Below are 9,176 nucleotides of genomic sequence, written 5' to 3' on the forward strand. Positions count from 1 at the left end.
TTTAATAACGATTTATACCTTTTAAGTTACTATATTTTGATTTCAGCTACTGGTATATATTATCAAAATTATTCACATACTGTTACTCTTGATGAATATCCAAACGAATATGCTCTGTATGCTTTTATTCTATCTCCAACAGGAACTTTAGATGACAACGCATGGGATGTAGTACGCGATTCCTCAGTAAATTTAAAAGTATCGTTTTCAGAAACTTCAACTGAACCTGTTACATGCATTGTGTATGCACAATTTGATTCCTTAGCACTAGTGCTCTCAACGGGTCGGGTCGGGTCGGGTTGAAGACCGACCCGTGACGCGAATTGACTGACCCGACCCGACCTGACTGACCCGAACCGTGATCCGACCTGATTGACCTGACCCGACAACCCGACCCGAGCTGACCCGACTGACCCGACCCGACAACCCAACCCGAATAACCCGACCCGAGCTGACCCGACAACCCGACCCGAGCTGACCCGACCGAAGTCGAGTCGGGTCGGGTCACGGATCGGGTCGGGTCAACCCGATCCGTTTGAGAGCACTATGGTCACGACACTGGGTGAACGCCAAAATACACTCCCATTGGGAATTAAACCCGGACCACGTGTACCGAAGTCTTACACGTTAACCACTAGCTAGATCAAGCGGGGGATATGTATATGCATCTTAATGAATATTTGGCACTTTTGAGGTTTGGTTATTTCTTTTTATAACTGATACCAATGTCCGACGTGGGAGATTTTTTTTCTTGCTTTAGTTCTATGTGACGAAATTTTTCTTCAAGGTCAGTGTTCTCACCTGCTCGGACGGCAGGGGGTCTTCTCGGAAGGCAGTAGCAAGAGTCTCTTGGCGCTGACAAAAGGAAATCGTTTAAGGTGGATCACTACCCGGAAGTCAGTATAAGCTTTAGTTCATTGCCTTAACCAAAGCGTAAAGAAATGACACATATTATAAGTATTACACCATAAAATAGAGTTATGCGTCAGCTACAACATGACGTACTATTTTCTGTGCTTATGTATTCTATTAGCTAAAAAGGTAACATATAAGAGGAAAACTTGATCAGTTTTAAGATGAGTACGCAAGATGGCGCTTGCTGTTAGATTTTACTACTCTGTGCTCGGTTTTATGAAATTTTTACTTACAAGCATAAATTATTTTACAAGTAGTTGTCTCATTACGGAATATGGATATTATATTACCATTTTTCGTGTTATGTTTTACATTTTATCCAAATATTATTTTGTGTTTACGGAAATAGTTTTAGCGGCTGAATCTCATGCTTACGCAGGACGCCATAATGCTTCGTTCCCAAACTTACATGTGTACTGTTGCAGTCACAGTAGTAGGGCAATTCCTTGTTAGCGTTTGAAGCCCAGAGGCGAAACCTGTGAATTGTGACGAGGAAACGGAATGAATCATATATATTTAACAGTTTGTTTCCACGTAATACAAAGATAATAATACAAGAATAGTTTATTTTGATGATCATTTTGAACGTTAAATATGTAGCCTAATATGTGTTCTTTCTTTTTCTTCTTTTCTTTCCTTTATTTTTGCTGAAACTTAATTTGCTTAGGTAAAATATTATATCTTCTTGAAAATAATCTATATATTTTTTTGAGCTTTCATACATACACGAATAGTTGCCTGAACCCGTTAGTGGAAAATAGTAATTAATTCCACTTACTAGGGAAGGTCGTGGGGTGTTACTCTGACTTCATATTGATACTATGTCCAGTCGACTTCTTTTTACATATGAAACAATTAGGCAACCGGAGAAATCCTCGATCGCAAGCTTTTTCTAAATATGAGCGTTAAAATTTCAAAATTGAACAGTTTGAAGAAACCATTTTTTGAGATACACGCTTCATTTTTGGTACTGGGATATTTTCTTGGGTACTCGACGGAATGGTTAGGTCAAAACGTAAGCATTTTGCAAGATGAAGGAACTTATTGGGGAAGGGTTGAAGGGTAATGGCGTCTTACAACTTTCAAATTGCATCCTATTTGGCACACCGGATAAATAGGCTAATAAAATTTATTTGAAACCAACTGTATTGTCATTCAAAGGTCACTTTCTGTGTGGCCACCTAAACATTAAACAATGACATTTGTCTCCGAAACACTTTGCCGCGGGACTAACTTCAACGCGACTCCCAACCCAGCCGGCCACTGTGCATTGTGGAAAAAATGAAATAATTCAGTTTAACATCCGATGATTATATCCTTTAGGCTAAGGAAGACGATGATTAAGGCAAGTGAATGATTATGGAAGAATTGATGGAATGATAAGAAGGGAGGAAACAGGAGTACCCCGAGAAAACCCATGAACATGATGGTATCCATTGTGGAAGACGATGTTTCAATATTTCAACGCTAGCCATTTTTTTTAAATTTTCAACGGATTTCAATGGCGATTATTTGAAAATAGTGACCGAACTTCAGACAATATTTTACGGTATTTCGCGAGAAATGTGACCAAAAAACAAACAATCGGCTAGAGATGATGTATACAAACAGCGTTTTCTCGAAAATAAAAGTTACCTGGTTCACAACTTTGAGCGCACATTCCCGCTAACCATTTTTTTCTTCTTTAAATTTTTCGGTCTATTTTCTCGTTGAATATCTTAAAATATTTCCTAGAGTTTGACCAATATTTCCCCATAATCGACATTCCAATTGCTGAAAACTGAGCATATGGCTGGCGATGATGTATTAGAACACCGTATTCTGCGATGCATAAGCATAGGCCGAAAGGATTCGGAGTATCGCAGCAGGGCAAGCCTGTCTGGCGCTGCTCGAGCTGTTTCGACCTAGCTACAGAAGGGGAAGAACCAGGCCAGTAGTCAGTCCAAAAATGCAGGAGAGCGGTAGAAGTTAGGGGGGCCGATCAAACCATATTATTAGTTCATCACCATGTTATTGTTCATTTGCAAGCTTATCGTGAAAATTTTAGGGGAGCAGTAAAAATTTAGGGGGAGCCCAGCCTCCTAGACCCCCCGAGGATACGGGCCTGGGAAGAACACAATATAGATCATCACAAGCTTAATTATGAATATCACGTCGTTCTTCATTGAATTTTGCACGCCTGGCAAAATGTTTCCAAGACAAATGTGATTGTTCAATTTGAAGGTGGCCACACCGGAAAGTGATATTTAAATAACAATATAGTCGAATTAACTAACTCTATGGCCTATGGAACCCAGAGGTTCAACGCCGCGTTCGCAAAAGCTCTCCACTGACTTCTATCCTTAGCTAACTGCATCCAGTTTCTACTTTGTATTCCCATCTCTGCGAGATCCATCTTAATATTGTCCTCCCATCTGCGCCTAGGTCTTCCTAATGGTCGTTTTCCAATTGGTCTCCCATTCAATACCTTGAAAGCGTTTCTACTTTCTCCCATTCTAGCTACATGACTCACCCACTTAAACCTCTTAGACTCCCAGTATGCCAAATGGGAGGCAATTTGCATGGTGTAAGACGCCATTACCCTTCACACCATTCCAAATAATTGCCCTTATCTTGCAAAATGCATACGTTTTGAACATATTACTGTGTTGGGTATCCAGGAGAACTCCCTGATATCAAAACTGAATCGTCTATCTCAAGAAATGGTACTTCAAATTTTCTGCAAAATCTGTTCAATTTTGAACTTTTAACTCTCATAATTCGAACACGCTTGCGATCGAGGATTTCTCCGGTTGCCTAATTGTTTCATATGTAAAAGGACGTCGACTGAGCATAATATCGAAACGAAGGCAGAGTAATATCCCGCGACCTTCTCTACTTAGTATTTAAAAATTCATAAAACCGTACAGCTTGATTTTTTTCCTATAATGAAAAGAAAGTATTCAGACCCTATAGCTTCACTTCAGAAACGGAAGCACTCATGTAGAAATGCAAATCCTTTTTCTACTCCGGAGCTGCAGTGACTCCGTGGTAGAGCATTGACATCTTGTATGCGGGGTCACTGGTTCGATCCCAGCTTAGCCAGGTGAGCTTTTTGGTGGACACACACCATGTGTGTGTGTGTGGATTTTCTCAGTCTCTTTGTGCTCCTACTTTCTCATTCCACCATTTAATTCATTCTTATCATCACCGTCTCGTTTAACCTATATGGCATAACCGAGAGACATGAATATTTTTTTCCTGTAACGTCCTATCATTGTGTTTCGAAGGAAAGATAGAAGGTGATGATGACAACGAATGAAATGGTTGAATGAAAGAAAGGGAGGGACCCGGAGGAAACTCCACTTATGGTTTGTCCACCACAAAGTTCACTTGGCGCGAGCTGGGATCCAGCCAAAAACCTGACCCACCAGGAGTGAGTGATCTATGTCTACCTCTTATTGATCCAATATTCTGACGCATATTATCCGTGAATTCCGAATTGTAAGTGATACGTTTACCGCTTGCGGTTTCAACATAAGAATAAGGAGCGGAGATGGAACCCATGCTTGAGACGCTGAATCTATATCAACAAATAATTTCTTGTTATCGCTTACAGTTTTGCTCTATGTAAATTGAAAGTGTGATTAGGGGCAATGCAGAGTGACTGGATGAAGTAGCTGCAATCATTGGCATAAGCCATTGTTCAATCTGTAACATTATCCACGCTGTGCTCAGATTTTGGAATTTGTGTGCTAGGATGGTATCACGCCAGTTGATAGACGAACTGAAGCAGCGATGTGTTGATGTGTCACGAGATTTTGCCACGCCGTAAACGAGAAGGTAGTGACTTTCAGAAGAGATTCGTTACTGGGTATGAAATATGGGTGCACTATTACATTCCGGAAGTAAGAAAGCGAGCATGCAATGGCAGTATCCATTATCGGACACAACTATCTACAGGGAAGTTGGTACTTTCTTCTGGGACCAAAAGGGCACTTTCTGCAAAACACTTGGAGAAATGAAGTAGGTTAAATATACTAGTAGATTTTAATAAAATTAGCTGTAAATAGCTTGGTAGATAGATCACCTCTGGCGCACGAGATCGCTGGTTCGATCCCACTTTTTGCCAGGAAGACTTTCTGTAGGACCCATAGTGTACGTGGATTTTCTCGGTGTTTTCCCACTTCCTTCAGTCCACCATTTGGATAATCATCATCACTGCTCCTTTTAGCTTCGGATTATAATTTTGGAATATTAAACTAGAAAGTTTCAAATAGCGCCTTCGGCACCCTTACACCCGTGCTAATCGCGTAGTTTTACTCGCTGCGGGAACTTATGCAGAGTCGTTCTGACGCGTGATTACTAAAGAGTTCAACTAACATATGTTTCCTGCAGTAGTCAGACCTTTAGTATGACGCTAATCATACGTCAGAACGACTCTGCATAAAGCCCTATCTCAGATTCCTCATTCCACCTGGATTGTGGAACAAAATCTGTCTATGTAAGTAAGCAACCTAGTAAAAGTTGGTGATAGTTTTCATTTAACGAAGCCATGTTTGGTCCTCCAGAAAACGCTGGAATTTTAGCCATAATGATTATCATCCCGGTAGCCACTCCAGAATTGTAGGGGGCCCGGCTGAAGTTAGAGGTGGTTCGATAAAACAATATTATAGTTCATTTGGAAGCCTACCGTGAAAATTTAAGGGGGGCCAGCCAAAATTTAGGGGGGCTCGGCCCGCTTAGACCGCCCTGATGATTATGCCATCTAAAGTAAAGTTACACTAAGACATTCAACTTACAAAATATATGCACTGGGGAACACAACTTACAAAATACCTGCACGGGAATACAACTGACAGAATACCACGCTTGAAGGAACTAAGTCTGTTTTGTTGAAAAGATCGGATTTGTGTAATGGTTTTGTATTTGTATACTTATTCTTAATTTGTACCTTTGAGACATCTAGTTATAGATAAACGTATATCTTTTGTAATTTGCAAAGAAAATTTTACCATAAAAGTAGTTTTCGTTACCCCTAAATGCAGTTTGAGTCGAATTTTGCCCAGAAAACGCTGGAATCTTAGCTATGATATTTAAGCCCCTAAAGTAAAGCTGCTCCAAGGATTGCAACTTCGCCTATAAAATAACATTTTTGAACCTACTAAAAATCTGTTTTGCCCTATCTATCTAGGTAATGATTTTGTATTTGTACACGTATCCTTAATCTGCACCGTAGAGAGGCATCTAATTATAAATAAATGTATAACGTTTAACTGCCGTTTTGTAAGAAACTATTACCATAGAAATGATATAATTTTTCCCTAAATGCAAATTGAGTTGCCCTTTGACCAGAAAACAATAGAATTTTAGCCATGATATATTAAATCTCTAAAGTAGAGATAAGTTTTACACCAAGGATTACAACTACGCTTATGAAACACCATTTTTGAGCGTACTGAGAGTCTATTTTGTCCAAAAGATTAAATTTATGTAATGATTTTGTATTAGTATAGGCATTCTTAATCTGCACCGTAAAGATATCTAGTTTGAGAGATACGCATAACGTTTCATGAGTTAAAAAATCACTTTTGATCAAAGAATATACTTAATTCATATTTTAAAGCAGGCAACATTGAGAAAATTGAAATAAAAGCTCTCATTTCTCTTTGTTGTAAATCATGTATAAAATGCGATCGTGTCGAAACACTTTTCTATCCGTAACTCATGTGGCAACATCGCATGTATCGCAATGTGCTCTGCCATCTAGTGAGAAAGTTTTACCCTAAAGGTGACTAGCGATCCAGCTTAACTAGAATGATAAGGGTTGAGGAAACAGGAGAACACCTGTGATTTTTTCCAACCCTTCAACTTTCATTCCAAAATAGGTTCTTATGATTCCGGGACCCGTGCCACTTTCTCGGTAATTAAAACGTATTTTACAGTATATGTAGTTGCACGTAAGAAGATACATAATATGAATTTTGTAATTTAAAATATAAAAATACAGTATGATATTTAATTATAAAGTACTAATTTTATTTCCTCACTTTCAGCCCAACAAATGAAATTCAAACAATTCGCTCCTTGGGTCTTGCAGGCACGTAGCCAAGGGGGGAGGGGTCCGGACCCCCCTTCGAGACCAGAAATGAAAAAAATCAAGGAAGGATGAAACAAAATAAATTAGAAAAAGAAGGATCAATAAACTACATGAAGCTTTTGGTTACTCTTTCTTATGAGTAAATTTGTATTACTTGCAATACATGGTTACAAGGTGATCCTGGAAGAGTCAGGGAATTTGAAGTTTCTAGAAAAGTTGCGGAATCCTCAGAATTTCTGCTACTAGTCAGGGAGATTTCAAGCTTCCGAAAGCATAGTGCCGTTGTGTAACACCGTGGACATTTTTTATCATAATTTTTCGTCATCGCATCCTTGCAATATCAAACATGTTATTTCAAAAACAATTTTCTACTGCTCCTTTAACCTGTCATTTGAAACAGACAGTAGTTGAAAGAATAATAAAAACAAAAATATATGTGGAAAGAAAGTTCTGTTAACATTTGATTCAACAGAAAAAGGAACGCAGATACTGCAGAATATTTTAAAAGACATTATTGAGTATGTACTTTTTATAATAGTGAATATGTACTTTTTATAATAGTTGATTTCACAATGAAAGGACAATTGTTATATTTGAATATATAGAGGAAGGATGTAAATATTGTATAATCTTTTTCAATACTTTTTTTTAATTTAGTTGAGATTTCTTCATAGTTTATTAAAATACTTACCAACATATCCTCACAAAACAATATATGTTGATAGTAAAGTAGTTTAGACTGATCGAGCTCCTTCAGATATTTCATGTCACGCCCCCCCCCCCCCCCTCCGTTACGAAATCCTGGCTATACTAACCAATATATATTCCAGTAAAATTGTTTAGAATGATCGAGCCCCTGGTGTGATAACCACAACATTTCATGTCACGGACCCCCCCCTTCACGCAATCCTGGCTACGTGCCTCGGTCTTGGTCATCAATACTGCGTCTTATTCTTTGCCTTGCAGTCAAGTCTTGGTCCTGCATTTCGTAATCTTGGTAGTCTTTCATGCTATACAAGAGCCAAGAATGCTCGCCTCATCGGTACAAATGAAGACCAAGTGTGATTTGATTATGGTCTTTCATGCTATAGACCCTACGGAAAGGAAGAAAATACGCTCATCGCTACTCGGTGATCACCAAAACAAGGCCAAGAGCAAGATTACTATGCAATTCGTCTTGCATATCCAATCTTTATCTTGTTCTTGTATCGATGTCCTTGGGCTTGGTGAAATAAAATAAAATATTCAGTTTAAGGTCCCTCGGTTCTGCAGCGAGGCTAAGGGATATGGTGACTATGACAAAATGAATGAAATGGTGGAATGAAGAAAGTGGGAAGAAACAGGAGAACCCCGAGAAAACCCACTACACGGCGTTTCTCCACCACAAAGCCTACTTAGCACAAGCTGGGATCGAACCATGGACACCATGCACCAGAGATGAATTCTCTACCACTGAGCCACTGCAGCCCTGCTTGGACTTGGTCGTCCATATCCAATCTTTCTTTTGACCTTGCTTAAACAACTTCTAGTTTTGTTCTAAATCCAGACTCCATATTGGCGTAGATATTAATATTACAGTCGATTGGTAAAATCAATCTTCCACATTTAAAAATTAAAGTACACACAAGTACAAAAATAAGCATTTACCATAAAAACACTAGCTGCAAGTGTTCAAAATAGATTTATGGTTTCTATAAAATCAATTGAAAATTGCTATTTTTAATTAGGCAGCTAGTGAAAAACAGCAGTTTTCGACTCCAGCCGAGTTTAAGCTCAACCTAAACTCAGTTGACCAAAGTGAACTGACCCGACTGACCCGACCCGACCCGATAACCCCATCCATGCTGACCCGACCCGAGTAGCCTGATCCGACAACCCGACCCGAGCTGACCCGACCCGACAACCCGACCCGAGTTGACCTGACCCGACCCGACCCGTAACCCGACCCGTTTGAGAGCACTACTTAGCACAAATGGACCAAGATAGAAATATTTATACTGATAACACCTAATTTATTCTTTTGAGTACGATGAGGGTTGTTGTACACTTCTCTGCCTATCAGGATAATGATGATTAGTTTATTGTAAAGGAACTAGCCATTGTAAATCCTGACGTCCCCTTTCTTCAAAATTGGATTTTTAACCCAACATTTCCTTTAAATAAGTTAGCTGAGCTGATCATA

This window comes from Thermobia domestica, chromosome 7 (assembly GCF_964235325.1).
Source record: "Thermobia domestica chromosome 7, izTheDome1.hap1.1, whole genome shotgun sequence".
Lineage (NCBI taxonomy): Eukaryota > Metazoa > Arthropoda > Insecta > Zygentoma > Lepismatidae > Thermobia > Thermobia domestica.